The 17,413-nt window shown below is 41.9% G+C and overlaps 1 long non-coding RNA gene across 1 annotated transcript; it reads right to left on the bottom strand.

Moving 5' to 3' along the window:
• Positions 1-1,029: 1,029 nt before the first annotated feature.
• On the bottom strand, positions 1,030-7,625 carry LOC140704188 (uncharacterized). The gene is made up of 4 exons (XR_012083316.2): positions 7,433-7,625; positions 6,473-6,543; positions 4,006-4,060; positions 1,030-3,501 (listed from the first exon to the last, which is right to left on the bottom strand). It is a non-coding gene; the product is annotated as an uncharacterized LOC140704188 (long non-coding RNA).
• Between the last annotated feature and the right edge of the window lie 9,788 nt (positions 7,626-17,413).

Genomic DNA, 17,413 nt, shown 5'->3' with positions numbered 1-17,413 from the left:
TGAAGCTGTTTGAAAAGAGTTGGTTTTTTTTAAATCTACTCCAAAGTTCCTATAGGCAAAACATTTCTTTTTATATTTTCATCCTTTTGATTTTGGTTTAAACTGTTAGCTCATTCCTGAGTGGAAGCAAGAGGTTTCACCTGTCTGAAATAGGGAAAGAAAAAGAAATTAGAACAGGGTAACTCGTTCTAATACCGAACCATTGTGTTGTCATCCTCACATCATATAAAATCATTAGCCTCCATAAGCTCAAAGCCAGGCTTTGATTCTCTTGTAACCATTGTGATCCTTCATCAAAGCTGCCAGGTAGAAAATGTAATGCAGTGGTGCCTCGCACAGCGAGGTTAATCCGTTCCGGATTAACCCTCACTGTGTGAAAACATTGCTGAACGGGGCAGAAAAGCCCATTGGAACGCATTAAACTTCATTTAATGCGTTCCAAAAGGCTCCTTTACTCACCGTTCAGCGATGTTCCTCTATGGCCGGCAGCCATTTTCGCGCCCTCCCCTCGCTTAACGAGGGCGCGAAAATGCTGCGCGCAGCCATTTTGGGTCTTCCAGCGGCCATTTTGTAGCCGCCGAACAGCTGATTGGCAGGGTCGCAAAGCGAAGGTCGGTAAGCGAACCGCTTACCAACCTTAGCTCTGCGATTTTCGCCCTATGCAGGCACCGTTTTGCGATCGCATTTGCGATCACAAAACCGGCCTCGTAGAGCGAATTCATCACTCTACGAGGTGCCCGTTGTGCGAGGCACCACTGTGATTATGTGGGCCATAGTTTAAAAGATGGAAGCGCAACAGACTTTCTCTCTCTCTCTCTGTGTGTGTGTGTGTGTGTGTGTGTGTGTGTGTGTGTGTGTGTGTGTGTGTGTGTGTGTGTGTGTGTGTGTGTGTGTGTGTGTGTGTGTGTGTACGCGCGTGTGCATGTGCGCCAAAGAGGTGGCCTAAGAAGCTACTGGGCCGAAGCCTCTGGGCCAAGGTGGGACAGATATGAGTGAACCTCAGACATGTTTCAGTGACGTCTTTGTGCAATCAATCCAGAGCAAGGGACCAAAAAAGATGGTGAAGAAGATGACACTTTTCTCCCAAAGAGTTCTACCTTTAAAGGCAGCCCAAAAATCATGTTAAATGAAATAAACCTCAATCCATCTACTGCAGGAATACAGACTTAAGGAATTTCAAATGCTTGCATAAGTTAAAAAAAAAACAGTAACAAAATTATTTGTCAAGGCTTAATGAGCGTATGATGTTGTGTCTCGACAGTACCATTACAAGCTGCAGGTGGTGCCTCATATGGTGGAGGTTTCTCCACGGGAGAGTTCTTACTCATAAAAAATAAAGCATCACAGCTAGAAATCTGAGCCAGAACTCTTCTGCCTGGTATTCAATTTTCTATCCAAAGGGATTTTTTTTCTTCCTGATGAGAAGGGTTCAATTGTGTTTACCCCACTCCAACTCCATTCTAAGTTGGCAAAGCTAAAACGCACAGGTGTGCCACCTCCTCTGCTCTAATCTCAACACTGCATACTTGAAAAAAATTGGGAATATTGGAGCTTGTGGAAAGATATTTGATTTACAGCTTCCCCCTCCTCATGTTTGAGAAATCTTCTCTATAGTTTTTCTTACAGTTATTTCACAGTCACAGGTGAATGTAGGAGAGTCAGCCAGATTTGTGTTGTTGCGGATTAAGTGGAGTCATTTTTCACAGAGATAGTGAATATACTACTGGCTCCTTGGCTTACTGCCTCACCTTTTCTAAGTGGCTATTGTTGAGTGTATGAAGTCATCTGATTATGATGAATTGTAAGCATTATGCCTAGTGTAACAGCTAGACAAATTACCTGTATTACCACACACCCCAAAACATTAAAGTATGCAGCTTACTCTTTTTTCCGTGAAAGGACACTGACTATAAAACTATATAAGAATGCTTGTTCTACATTTGCAGAATACAATACTTGGCAGACATGACCTCAGCCTTGGCAGAGAAATATATAGTATTTCATCCATTACAAGCTACTCTCTCCCTCCAACCAAACAAGTTCTTTTTCAGGTTTGTTTCTATAGCCATTTTTCATTCTAAAACTGAGGAGTTGGGCACATTGATCGAGAGGGTGGTGGCTGACAAGCTGTAGGCATTCTTTGAGGAAATGGATAGTCTAAATCTCTCCCAGTTGGGGTTCAGGCCATATCACAGGACTGAGATTGCAGGACTGAATTCCTGAATGCCTGTGTTTGTGTATTACCGTCCTATATTTATAAATTTTCCGACTTATTCAGACCTCTCCCCAGTTTGTAAATAATCTCTTTTCCAGGGGCATGGAGATCCAAAAGCTTGGTACTCCAAGAATAACTTTGCAATGGGAAATTGTATGGTTCTTGTAGCTTTTGTAACTCTAGAACTCTGTAACCTGAAATCTAGCAGGTAGTCATTATGTTATTGTTTTGACTTAAATTTTTCAGAGCTTAGAGGAATAAAACTCGGTAGCATTAAACATTTCATGAGATAGGCTCACATGACCCTAAAATCTTGAAATGCTACACTATTGTGAACTCAAAAATGATAGTCAATGAAAGTGTGGTCTATAGGACTTACAAACACCACCTTATATTCACAAATTCTAACATCATTATTTTAAAAAAAAACATTATATTGTAACATAAACACATTCATTATAGCAAACAAGTTCATTATAACATAAACAGTTCAGTTGTCAAGAATCATTATTGTTCAGTGACTTTGCTCACTAATTGTTTTGGAATGACTATAATAAACTATTATTCATGCCTCAATTTTAAAAGCCCTTTCATTTTCAGGGTGGTTTTTCCATATCGTCCCTTGATTGTTTTTATACGCTATACATACAAAAATGTTATACCTTGACAGAAGCACTCCTGAATCTCACACTGGCAGTTTAAAGAGCTTGGTGTTCTGTTCTCTTTTGTCCTTTCTTTTTTCTAGCCACCAGGATAATGCCCCAATCTCACCAGAGAGCAGAGTAGCTTTCTTCAGACCACTTGGAACATCATCTCATTCTTTCCCTTTCTTAAGTCCTTTCTTCTGTCATCTATCAACACAGCAAGGTTTCATCAAGAAAATAATAATGTTTCTGGTGGAAGAGCAAAATGGAAGAAAACATCCAGTCCTATCTCTGTGCCCTCCATCCTTTCTTTATCTCACCTTCCACTTTTCCCTTTTCTCTAGGAATGAGTCTGGCCCCCTCCTGCTCCTGCTCCTGCTGTAATGTGGCTTCAAGGGTACACAATATTGTATGACTGCAGAAACAAGTCTCTAAACGATTTAGACACTGATCGTTTAATAAATGATTTTGCAGTGAGAAATACAAGGCAGATTCATTTTGAAGATATAGAGCATAGTTTCCTTCTCCATTTGTGCGACCTCAGCATCATCCTTCATTTCAGATTTATCATGTGGGAACTATAGAGGATGCTGCTCCACTGGGTGAGATCTCTCGGGTTCTTTGCTCCATTCCCTGGTTCTCCTGGAAATGCACAAAAAGCTCAGATTTGGTTAGTGTTTCAGCACTGAGACCAAGCAGTGCACATGTTACATATAGCAAAATGATGCATGTACATGACTGGCCTCCTAATTTTGTTCTCTTTCCTTAGCACATGAAAGAAGCTTTGTCGCCTGGGACAGAAGTTTGATTAAAAGAGGGGAAATGATATGATGAAAACTGCACTGTCATCCTTGGCAAAATATCTCGTTTTTGAGAACTAGCCCCTCTGAGCCTGGCATTTTCATACTTTGAAGCTATTTGTTAGTTGCTTGGCAACCTTTGCAAGCGTTAAGACTTCTCTTTGAAAACCTTTTGAGACATTGAGCTGGCAGGAAATCTAAATTTTATGAAAACAGAATTGCAGGAGCAGGGAGATCTTAAGGGCTTTAATGGGTAATATTCTGCTTGAGACAGAGATGGAAAACCAAACCAAAGTTTGTTAAGGCAAACCTGAATCTCACTTGGATGTGCACACTTCCTACATACCAATAACACACATGGCATTTCACAAACAGGAAAGCGCTGGCAGCCGTTATGTGATCTAGAAAAGAAATTCTCTTGTGACATATCTTGTGAACAGGAATGCACCAATATGTCATTCTAAAAAATGTAGACATTTACACTCTAATATTAAATTAGTGAAAATCCACTAAGCTTAGGTATACATACATTAATATTTAAGAATGTGTATTCTCTGCTAAGAGAAGAAGAGGCTCTCAGAGAACAGGAGCTGTAATTAACAGGAAGCAAGCCACCGTTGTCACCCATCATAATGCACTTCCTAGAATTCCACAAGTGCCCTCTTAGTGAGCCTCGTGGCACAGTGGTTAAACTGCTGTACTGCAGCCAAAACTGTGCTCACAACCTGGGGTTCAATCCCAGGTAGCCGGCTCAAGGTTGACTCAGCCTTCTATCCTTCCGAGGTCGGTAAAATGAGTACCCAGCTCGTTGGGGGGGGGGCAATGTGTAGCCTGCATAATTATCTTGTAAACCGCGCAGAGAGTGCTTGAAGCACTATGGGGCGATATATAAGCAGCACGCTTTGCTTTGCTTTTAGCATAGAACCCTGTGTGTGCTCTCTTGATAAAGATCATTGTTCAGCTGTCAGTGCCAGGAAAAAGTTCACAAGTGGTAAGAGTTCCAAGGTTTTCAGTCCACTTTATTTATTTTCTGTGTCCCTCCACACTGAACAGGGGTGTGCAACATGCAGGCTGTGGGTATCCTGCAACCCCCTAGGGGCCCATATGTGTGTCCCCCCCATCCCTGACACAGGACATCGACACCCGTCAACATGTTTTTTCAAAAAAATGCTCCTTATGCCCTATACTGGGTATGCAGGACAGTTTTGACATACAGTGGACCCTCGACTTACAGACGGCTCGACTTACAGACTTTTCGAGTTACAGACTTCTCTGGCTGCAAAATTTAGATTCGACTTGCAACCAGAGAATCGACTTACAGACCAGAAAAAAACCAAAATGGAATAAAAATAGAATAAAAACCACTGGTTATGGGATTAATCGGTTTTCAGTGCATTGTAGGTCAATGGAGATTCGACTTACAGACTTTTCGACTTGCAGCCACCATTCCAATACAGATTAATTCCTTAAGTAGAGAGTCTACTGTATTTTGAGGGACCTGAGCACCTGCAGGACCCCTTGCACTTTTGAAAAGGATTACAATATATGTGTATTGGTCACTAGACAGTACATGTAAGTTTTCTAGGGTTTTTTTAATACCACTTCTGTCAGGTTTTTTTTTTTTTTAAGTTGCTCAAGGAGATATGGCTGTCCAAGGTTCAGGAATAGACATGCCTGCCCCTGGCCTCTGGGGTTTGTCCACTTCTAGCGCTAAACAACTTCCTTAAAAACTAAAGGGCTTTTGGAAAGTCATTGCTTCTCTCTCATTGTCAGTTTCCGCCAGGGTAGAAATGGCTGGATGATTACAATTTTCAAGGCAGGTTCGATTAATATAATGGGTGCTGACCTGAAGGGGGGACAGTTAGTGGGTTGACTCAGTAATGAACTTGCTCATCCCACTGGAAGAACTTGGATCCGGTGGAATCTCTCTGCCTTTGGAGGAGAACAAAGTAGGAATTATCATCTGTTTTTCCTTAGCCTTCTATACCCCAGTGCCACTACCATTGGGTGTTGTGTTCAGTAGGGTCCCCCAGACCTCTACAGCAGATTTGGTAAGAGCATGGGGGTGCAAGAGGAAATAGGACTGGCCAAAAAGAACCCCCCCAATTTATAAACCTCTCACCTTTCCACCCAATGGTCCATCCACCTTGTGGAGTTCTACCTTGTGTATCTCAAGGTAGTCCATTTTCTTCTACCTTTCCAAAATATTTTCCCCTTTTAAATCAACAGTTGAATAAGAGGGAGTAAGAAAGACAGGATAAAGAGAGAGGGGAGAAATTGGTCATCACAGTCCTAAATAAGAAATTTCAAAAGAGAATACATTATTCCCTTGAAACATGATAATGAAGCATAAAGTGTGATGTATTTGCACAATGGTTCTGCTTTCAAACTCTTTATGGCCCCATATCACATATATATTAGTGAACAGCTCAGAGGTAGAAAACTGAAGGAGAAGTACAGGATGCTGACTATCAGTGTTCCTAAATTAAGTATCAGAGAAACTTGGTTCTATTATGTTTTTTTTTAAAGATTCAATAAAACTTTTAAAAACTGGTTCGCTGAATTTATAAGCTGGTTTCAAGATTCAGTTAATCTCCTGAAGAGCACATAAGCTTTTGACAAGGAAAAAATATGTAGAACTGGATGCTGGTAGCAAATAAATACAAATATATGTATTGCAAACTAGCTAAATGGGTAATACAGAGCTGTGCACTGCAAATTTGAAACTGAATTGGCAAAAGGAGAAATGGGTGAGGCATAAATTGCTTCAACTTTTTCTTTCTTCTTTATTTTAATGCACTTGTTAAACATACCTAGTAAGCAAGCCCTTGATTAATATTTAGCATATTTGTTCCCATCTGATGTCTTCAGATTACATGACTATCTGTGGAAAAACAGAAATATTATAGCCAGTTTTGATTGTCCAATGCAAGTTAATGAGAAACTTACGAATGAACTCAGATCCAGGAAACAAATTGAAATGGATGGGCTGAACTTGGACTCATTGCTGAGCCCCAAATTGACCTCAAAATCAGATTTGGGGACTCTCACACAGCCTTAACTTAACGTATGTCTTTGTGCTTACATCTATCTATCTATCTATCTATCTATCTATCTATCTATCTATCTATCTATCTATCTATCTATCTATCTATCTATCTATCTATCTATCTATCTATCTATCTATCTATCTATCTATCTATCTATCTACTCTCTCTGTCTCTCTCTCTGTCTCTCTCTCTCTCTGTCTCTGTCTCTCTCTCTCTCTCTCTATCTATCTATCTATCTGTCTAAAATGACATACAATGAACAGGGGACAATGTTATAAGATGGCATCTGAGAGATTCCATTTGATTTGTTTTAATGTTTATTCTGCAAAATATTGGCTGAAATGCTGTTGCACAGCTCCACCTCTGCAACGCAAATCAATGACAAAGGATTAAAGCCTTCATTTGTGATTTTGGGGTGAGCATGGCTTGCCAATGTGATAGAAGGTTTGTGCATGCCCAATAGGATTTCAGATAATGTAATTAAAATACCACAAAAAGGAGACACTAAAAAAATATGACAGATGAGCTGGTTGCTCATAACTTGTCTAGAGGGAAGATAGTTATCTTGAAAATTATTTAAGAGATTCTTAATTGCTCCTTTATTGTATTAACTAGCATTTGCAGCCCCATAGAGATATTGCTGAACTTACCCACCCACAATACAGACATAAATGGTACTGTCCAAAAAAAAGTTGGACCTTGGCCGCACTGGTACATACGTACATCGCATCTAGGACTCCATCCAAATGATGACCTGACTGGATGGTATTTTGCTTAAGGGCTGATGATACTGCAGTGAGGAAAGGCAGATAATTGAATTTTATTTCCAACATGCAAATGCAACACTTGCTTGCCTACAATAGTATTAGAAATGCTGAGCCACAAGAGGTGCTGAAATTAAAGGTCATGTTCAGAATGAAATCATTTAATCATGCCCAGGATTGGATTTATAAGCCAGGGAGGCCAGCTGAAGGGTACATGGTTAATGCATTGCCTCAAGAATCGGAAGACATAATTAATGAACAACCAAAAATGACCAATCCATATTCGAAGAGAAGCTGAACATTCAAGGTTCTTTTGCTGCTCTCTCTTTCAGAAAATATGAACACCATTCCAGGCAGCCAGATAAGATCCATGGCAGACTAGACACAAATAATGAGTTTGGAGAGAGGCATAGGCCACTCCCCTCCTGTTGGATTCTCACCACATGTAGAACATTCTGATTGCTCAGCCATGTTTGCCACAGCTTGCGTTAGGAGAAATACTGTACAACAATCCTTTGCATAACCAGAAAGTTCCATTGTTACCATTGTGGTGATCTCCAGTTTGCCTAATGGCAAGTTGGAGGTCATAGAATAAATGAGAATCCTTCTGGGCACAGATTTGTGAACAGGATTTTGCTTGTTAGTAGGCTCTTCTGACAGCCTGCCCAATAGATAAGGAAATACTTTGTGTGAGAGCATCACAGCTGGAACCTCTCTTACCATTTGGTTGTTTGCAGATCAGATTACCTTGTTTTGTGATTGGTCTTAACAAGTGGGTGCTTTGCAAATCTTGTTTCTCACATGGAAAAAAAGAGCCTCGGTCACTCTGTCCAACACTAAAGAGCATTCAGCTGTTATGGTGATATATCTGTAATCTCTGTGTTTTTGTGGGTGGGGGAAGTAGGATTTTTTTTGTCCTGAGAAAGCACAGAATCCAGGTTTTCTAGGGTGTGACCCTCTCCCATCTTTTGCTGGTAAGAAAATTAATTTGCCTCTGTGATGGGGATGCTTGGTGAGGTGAGCTATCTAGACCCAGCCTGGGCCCTGGGAAGAGTATTGGCACTGAGACTTCAGTGGACATGAAGTCTGAGGAGGCAAAGGCTAAGGATAGCCAGACTGAAATGAAGGTGCTGCCAGGTGAACCGCAGGAAGAACCATTAGCTAGTGTAGGCGGTAGAGAAGGTGCAGAGGAGGAGAAGGAAGAAAAGCTGGGGAGTGGGTGATATAAAGCATGGAAAACAAGTAGGAGAGGGAGAAAGAGATGAAGGAGGAAACACTCTCTGATGGGGAAGAGGAGAGAGCCTAGGGAGATGCTCAGGTAAAGTTAGGAGAGGCATGTAACATGGAAGATGACGAGAACACAGAACTGGGTGGTGAATGCGGCTTCATTATAAAGGAAGACCCCTTGACAAGGGTCTTGGTACAAATGCCTATGAGAGAGGGCAAGAAGCATCCATATCTGAGACTACCACTACATCTACACTACTGGGGGAAACATCGCCAGAGATAGTGGCATCAACCTGGATTGGGTCTGAAGGAGCCAACCCCAAGACAGCTGTGATGCTGGAGGAAGCAGCAGGAGAAAAAACACCAACATGTGCTTTCTTGACTGGGGCTGGATGCAATGATCCATAGAGTTCCTTCCAGCTCTGCTGCTCGAAGACCATTATTACAAACTCCAGTAACAGCAGCAGCAGCAGCCATCCTGAACCTGCACTCTGTCAGGGCCTCAAGTACTACCCAATCCCTTCCTCCTCTGGGCCTGCAGCCTCAGCACTCCCCGGTGCCTATCAGTGAATCGGGCTAAAATCTCTCATATCCCAGTGCAGTTAGCTTGGAGTGTGGAGCAAACCAAGACTGAGCCAGGACTGGTGGAGCTAACTAGCCCTGGAGTTGTCAAGTCATGAGATCTAGGCTGTGTTGAAACCCCCTTCTAAGTTCCAATAAACTTTTTTTTGTATGAAACACCTACTGTCAAGTCTATGGATCAGGAGAGGGAGGAGGAGCCACCCATTAGCCGTGGTAGGGCAGGTGGGGTTCACAGCTAAAAGTTCACCTAATTCACATTTCCCCCAAATAATATGCAGCCTGGCCCACAACTATCTTTAAGTTTTGTTCTTCTTCAAATACTGCAGTGCAATGTTTCCTTTCCAAAAAGGCACAGGTGTAAAAATATGCTGTTCCCTTACTGTCTGTATGCAGGTTTTTTGCACATCTCTCCTGATGAAAGCGTTGAGAGAAATGCATATACTAATGCATACTATGAGAAATAAACATGCACTTTGGGAGATAAACATAAAGTGAGTTAAAAGCATATAGAAATGTATACCACACAGGTGTGAATTTTGCGCATATAGGCTCTTAATTAAAGTATTTGCAAACTGATGTGAACACAGGATGGAACAAATTTATTATTCCAATAGCTTCAAAACTATGGAAACTAATGCAGATTTGTCCATGAATGTCCTTGTGTACTCAATGAAAAATACCTCATCCTCACTGAGCATTGGGATACTGCCTCACAGGCTGGTGTGGGAGCCAATGGTCAGGGCAGGGTGAGATTTCTGCCTTGTCTGTATCCCATTTGGCTGAAATTCTGATTTAGGGAGGTGAGACTTCACCAAGCCGGAATGTAGAGCCTGCCCCAGCTAAAAGGGAAAGAAAAAGAAAATCCTCTTAGGCTTATTTTCTACACTCGGCTTGTTAGGCAGATCATCATGTTTGAATGTTGCCAACCTAGAAAAATTCAAGCTTATCAGTGGGAATTCTATCTGGATGTGATACCCAAATGGTGACTGTTTACTAGATTGCTTGTCGAGCCTAGTGTAGATGCTGTCATGCCAGCTCGATCCCTCAGAGATACTGGACATCATTAAGTGCTGCTGAGGTAAACAGCAACTGTGCTTCTGAAAAATTGTACAGAGCCTGGAGAGTTTAAATATACTCTATGATAAGGAAATGCCAATTCTGTACAAGTCTGTCAGCTCATTGTGTTAAAATTTGAGTAGCAAAAGCAAAATCTTAAAGCAAATTAGGTATAACCCCTTCAAAGTCCAAACAAGCTCTTTTCTTGCATGCGGAGCTCTTAATTAATTCATTTTGGAAAATGAAGGAGGGTTAAATTTTTGACAGACTAAGAGAAGTTTTCACTGATGAGATAATATGGGATGATTTATACACAGATGCAAATCACTCACCATTGAGTGTAGCATTAAACAGTTTGCATGTGTGAATGCTCTATAACAAATTAATCAACCAATGATTATTGAAATTCAATGTTTTTGAATGGAACCAAGTCATTTATTCAACTGAGGGTCATCAAACCTCACTGAGTATGAAAAATCGTCCCAGATTCTCTCGTAAAATAATGAAGTAAGTTTGTCATTAGAGATAAGCACGAACTGAACTATGAACCAAAAAAACCCCAGATACATTGTGCTGGTTTGCAGTTCACTTCATGACCCGTTTCAGGGATCCTGTTTTTGCCTAAGCAAAATGAAGGGTTGAACATTTTTTCCACTTGGCACTTCATTTTGCTTCAAGTAAAATGGGATGGCCCACCCATCTGCCCCCTTCCCACGGCCCCCATCACCTCCGTCTACCTGGTTCTGCCACCTCCGCCTTCTCTGCCACCTCTGTGGTCTACTGGTGCCATCTTCAGAGGCAGATGCAGGTCCTGGCAGGGAAATTGGGCTGCTGCTTCCTGTCAGGAACCCACCACTCCCTCTGAAGATGGCACCAGCAGCCCACAGCAGTGGCAGAGGGGGACCATCATGAACCACCAGTTTTCTGGTTCACGCCCATCTCTATTTGTCATTCAAAATGGCTGGAAGGAACCAGGCACATGGGTCTCAAGTACCAGAGAAGAATGCGCCCTGCTGTATATCTGCCCTTCTAGATGTGAAAACTATGCCCTATCAGGACATAAATCTCAGAAAGAGTATTCAGCTGAACTTTCCTGACCCTTATCCAGCACATTATCAAATTTACCCACCTGTTCAGTGCACTTACAGCCTCATCCAGCATCTTCATATCTACATCAAAAGCATGGAGTGTAAGGCAGAGTTACTATGCAAATGCTGTGGACAGAACAAAAACCCTCCCATGCAACCCTCTAAAACCCAATCATTATGACTTTGGCACCCAGCTCAGTCCAGTATCACAAGGTATGAAGAGATAAAGAACCAGACATGGCAGAAGACCCTTGCTCTTGATGGAAGTAAATCTCTACAGTATCTGAGGCTGTGTCACTATCAAACCAAGGTTTGAAGTCTGATCAGATCTAGATAATCTACTTTCTCCAGAAGAGCTAAACCATCCTCTTGCCTAATGGTTTGTTTTGTTGTTGTTCTTCTTGTTGTTGTTGTTTTGTTTTGAATGTTGGCAACGTGAGAGAAAGAAAACTGGTTATGGCTTCACTTAGTGTGCACTGTGTAGGTCTCTGATCCCTCACCCCCATAATAAAGCTGGTAGGCACAGTTAGAAAGAAAAGCTAACCTTTATAAGGAAGTCACATTCAAGATAGAACAGCTTGAACCCTAATTCTAACTAGATAGACATGTGCTTTAGAAGACACACAAGAGAGACACAAAGGCACATCTGCTCCTCAGAAAGTCAAGAAAAAAGGGAAATGAGACTGCAGGGCAGACCATGAGAATATCAGTTTAACAATAGACAGAGGAGGAAGTAGAGGTTAAAGAGTCAGAAAGAGAGATGGTCTCCCTGGCTATGCAGCTCCCCAATGGCAGTGCTAAGAGGTGATGCTTGGAGAATGGCAAGTCAAAAGGCATTAATAGCTGGTTGATCACTGGTGAAACTTTGAAGGTCTAAAAGGATTTCGTAATGAGTCATTACATAATCACATTTTAAAACAACCCCCCTTGCATTCTGATTTTTGATACAGAGAATAAGTATCATGAAGAGGGAAAAAGATGGAGAAACATGTCCAAATAGAGATGGAGACATTTCTCATTATTGGGGATTTACACTCTTTGTACATGCCATGAGGGAACAGGCCAGGAAGGTGGGACTCATTCAGCCCTGGAAGGCAGCCCATCTAGGAAAAGGAAAACTCTGATTTCAAACCCCCACTGAGGCGCCGCCATTGCTGTCCATGCCATGAGAGAGAGCAGGCCGGGTAGGTGGGACTTGTCAGCCCTGGAAGGCAGCCCATCTAGGAGAAGGAAAACTCTGACTTCAAACCTCCACTGCCTTGTGGCTATATCCACTCATCGAAAAGGCTTCAGGAGTTAACCTTGAGGCAAAATCTGGAGCCGGAGTCCCGGAGGCAGTTTGTGTCGTTCTGGCAACTCCTGTGACGTTGCTGAAACCAGTTGCATTGGCTCTTGCCTTTCCATTGGACTATTTCAGTGATGTGGAGAGGGGGGATTTGCTGGTTGGGTCACAGCCTATCCTCCACGTTATTTTACCCAGGCTTCATGTCCTGGAGAGGACACTCCAGCGTCTAGACGCTGTTCCAAGTCCTTCATACAGAGCATGTTACCATAGTCTCTCGAGACTGAAGGGTGCCTATGAACATGAACATGATGAGAAAGCATGGCAAGTGGTTTTAAAACTCTGCTTTAAAATGCTGAGAGTTCTCACTCATTCCCAGGACTCTGTAATTTGTTCAGAATAATCCTTTCTGCTTGAGTAGCAAAAAGCATGCATATGCACACAAACACAAACAGATACGTGAAGCACACAAGGACTGGCAGGTTATATAAAAAGATGCACCTAGCCCATTCAGTGCTTCAGATTTTTAAAACGAAGCAGAAATCATCCTAGTTTGGGTCCATCTGTGCAACTGATGCAAAAACATATCCATCAGGAGTGCCACGATATTCCTCACTAGTGAAAAAAAATGTTGCTGTTCATCATTTTCCTATATGAGAACAAATGTGAGAATATTTATATCCATAATAGCAAGTGATCCAAACCACTGAAAAGTAATAGGCAAATACTCTTAAGAAGTGTTTTCCTGTCCTGTATTTCGAGATTTACATGTAGATTTGTACACTTAGGCTTCCTTTCTTCTTCTCCCTCCTATGTCATTTTCTGTTTTCTCTTTTCTTCTGAGTTTGGAGCAAGATAATACCAGCAGATGCACATGCAAAGAAGCCTGCAATAGGGAGTTGTGTGATGACAGGTATTAATGCTTATGAGTAGTCAACAGTATAGCACTGCATTCTTCAATAAAATTAGCAGATAATCACCTCACTCACAAAGAGGCATTAACTGCCCCTTGGACCCACCTAGTCGGTAACCATAAGCCTCCCCAGCTTGTTAATTAGAGAAGTAAAAATGATACTTTGTGGGTAAGAACTCACACTTCTGTAAACAAAGTATATGTATAACAGATTCATATACCAGCTCCTAGATTTCTTTTAGCTGCAATTTGATTTGGTTACTTGGAAACTTAGGCATCTCAAATTGATATTCAAGCAATGTCTGTGACCTATAATCAGTATGATAGGGGATTCTCCATCTCATTTTCAACGCTTATGTTACATCACTTTATGTGTCCCATCATTACATCTACAGACTGTAACAAGACTGCATTTCTTCTAATCAATGCTGCTGAAATTATAAATATGACTACGTGTGCAAAGGGTGTTTGAAAGCACAATTCATTAAGGCAGATGCATGGCTGACAATGATAAATCTGATATTTGCAGGGGTCTGTTTATAGTTTAATGATTTTCATTAATTCCTCATCCCATACAAATTAACTCCCTATATGGATCTTCAATTGAAATTGAATTGTCACTGGACTGAAATGAAATTCAGTCAAGCATTCATCTGTACATATCAATGATTAGATTGTGGTTAGAAAAGATTAGTTTTCCTAAATGCTTCTTTACAAAGCTGCCAAAAATTATGGAAAAGTAAAGATTCTGGAAAATGTCTTGATAAAAACCCGGGCAATCGGGAATTGAAATATTAAGGGAATTCATTTGATAGTTCCAGGGGTAGTTAGCTTATTAGACATTACTGACCACATTGAATATATCTGCCTAAATCCACTTCCTGGTTTTGACAGGGGTAGACCAGTTACATCAATTGTGAAATGGTGAATCAAGATTTATAGAAATCCCATTAATTCAGTGAGTCTACTCTAACTGGATCAGGCTAGCCACTTTATTATTTGGAGGACTGCTGCTTTAAACATTCACAACAATATGATGAGACTACGCAATTATTAATTTGTTTGTTTATTTATTTATGTTGAAATAATAGGGTTTTTTCCCATCAGCAAGTTGCAAGCCAACTCATGGAGCCAACAACGCCAGGCAGCAAAGGGGGGGGGGAGCCATTAGTGCAGGGGCCTGATATCAGGAAGTCAAGAGTGTTGGCCACTGCCAGTCCCTGGAGTTTACTGGGCAAATTGCTCTTGCTCCTTAAGGATGCTTCCTGTTTATCTGCCTTGTTTGAGGGCTGAACTGCATAAGTTATTAAGTGAATACTTCTGCCTTTCCTTTGGCTGCTTTTCTTTAGTATAGAGAGGCTGACTCACTTCATTCTGAGTGTGGGTTGTAAAGCAGTTCTAGGCCTTTGTTCCTTGCCTGTGTTCTCGAAATGGACCCCATCCCAGGCGATGGCATTCACATTGCTAAAGGAGAGCCCAGCAAAATACGTGCAGTACGGTCTGAATCTAATGCATACGCTATTAAGGCAGGTATACAGATTGCTTAACAAACCTTAACTCATTATAGTATTCCACATTAAATTCATATTTTAGATGGTACTGCATTTCATTTAGAAATGCAAATATTTGCAAAATATCATGGTGATGAATAATGCACTACAGTATTTAAAAAAAATAAAGAGATTTTCTGGTACTATTATACAAAATGCTTTACAACAATTATGCACATACCATAATTGGTCTAGGTGGGCGGAGTAGAAATCTAATAAAACAAACAAACAAACAAAAATTATTATGTTGTTGCCTCAGTGGACCATTGGGATTGAAGAGAAAATGTTATTCTACAAATAGATAGCTAGAAGTGACAATATATTGCTTAACATTTAATTATAGCTATATAGTTATTACATATTGGTAAGGAAGCAATATGAGCAAGCCCCATGGTGTGGTGGTTAAACTGCAATCCTGCAGTCAAGACTGCTCACGAGCTGAGTTTGATCCCAACGAATTCAGGTAGCTGACTCATGGCTGACTTAGCCTTCCATCCTTCTGAGGTTGATAAAATAAGTACTAAGCTTGTTGTGGGGCAAAGCGTTCCTGGCAAACTGCCCAAAGAGTGTTCTAGTACTTTGCCTGCCCAGACCAGAATAACGAGACAGACACAGGTATATGGGATAACTAGGGCCACAACTTTATTACCTTGTTTATGACTTAGACCTTCCCTTTTTTAAGGGGGCCAACCGTAGTGCACAAAACCTGGTCTGTAACCGGTGTCAACTTTGACCATTCTGGGCCAGACTGCCCATTGAGTTCCTATAGCGAAAGTGTGCTGTCCCATCATACAGCACACCTCCATGTTTCCACTAGCTGTGTTACCCCAGGTCCAGTCCATGCTGGTCTCAAAAACCTAAATGCTCAGCATTCCCTGGGGTCCTCAGCTTCCCTCCTCTCAGCTAAAATTTCTGCTACTACCATACTGAGAGGAGGGGGTGCCTTATTTGGAACTCAGCTAACCCTTCCCTTTAGCACTACCCACCATGGCATAGGGCCTATTTATGTCCATGCCCCCCACCATGCTGAAAATTTCAGCCCTAAGACCCCCTTGTAAATAGGATAGAAATATATCTAGCCCTAGATCTGACAGATGTACTCCATCCTCTCTATACAGCCCCCGCCAAGAAACTGTCACCTGAGAGTGCATGATGACTGACCCCAGACCTTGCCGGACAGCCCTGCCGACCTCTCTGTTGACTCCCTTCTGGGCTCGATCAAGACGCCTGGGGTCATGAGCTCTTTTCCACACTAACTGTGGAATAATTGCTGACCAGATGCTGCACGCTTTGGGGCACCATGCCACAAAAGCTCTGAAGTCTGCAATGACCTGGACCCTTGGCTAGGTTGTTGCCCCCCAAATGAATCAACAGAATGTCAGGGGGCACCTCCAGATAACTTGGGGACATCAATTCAATGAATCCGCCCCAGAGCATGCCTCTCCGTCCCCTCCATTCAATTGCTGCCACTCCACCAAGGCCCAGGGTGTGACCCCAACTGGTACGACCAGCGTATCTGGCAGCCCAAAAAACATAACTATGCCCGATCAACAGAACTTGAACTCGGGCCAAGGGCTTCTCTAGACCTGTAACAATAACAACAAAGCAGAAACAATGCAGCAGCGCCTAAAACTGTGGTAAAGGGCGAACATAAGCACAGCATTTCTGTGAAGACCATCTACCCACTTTCTTAATATCATTGATCACATACCCAAGGGTGGCTGCTGTAGATGCAGCACCAACCCTAAATAAATGTATTCCAAAACGCCAACCTTGTATCTCAGCCTTGCATAAGGTTTGGGAAGTAACTTTCCAAAATTGGTATTTTGTTAAGTGTGATTTATCCTCGTGATGCAAAAAACTTCCTCCTTCCTCACCTCTAAGTCGCAGATATTCCTTTGTAGCCCTTACTGGACAAATCTTGACTTTGGAACATCACCTTAACCACCCTGGTCTCATTTAATGGTCTTCCCTGCCAGAAGAATGAGAAAAAGATTTCTTCGACAGATCCCGAGTCTGGCAATCTCATCTCTTGCAGGGCAACAATGTCCATCTGCAGCCTACTCAATTCCATGTCAATGACAGCTATCTTGCGCTCGTTGTCTATTTCCTGCAGGTTGTCAGAAAAGCCAGGGGTCATTGTCCGAACATTCCCGGGGCCCAACTAGAGGGCAGACGTTTTCTTATGATTATTGCATGGTGTAGGGTTATTGATTTGCTTGTCGTCTTTCATCCTAAACAC

This window comes from Pogona vitticeps, chromosome 2 (genome assembly GCF_051106095.1).
Source record: "Pogona vitticeps strain Pit_001003342236 chromosome 2, PviZW2.1, whole genome shotgun sequence".
Classification (NCBI taxonomy): Eukaryota; Metazoa; Chordata; class Lepidosauria; order Squamata; family Agamidae; genus Pogona; species Pogona vitticeps.
Note: the sequence above shows the minus strand (reverse complement) of the source record. Positions and strands in the feature narration are given on the sequence as shown.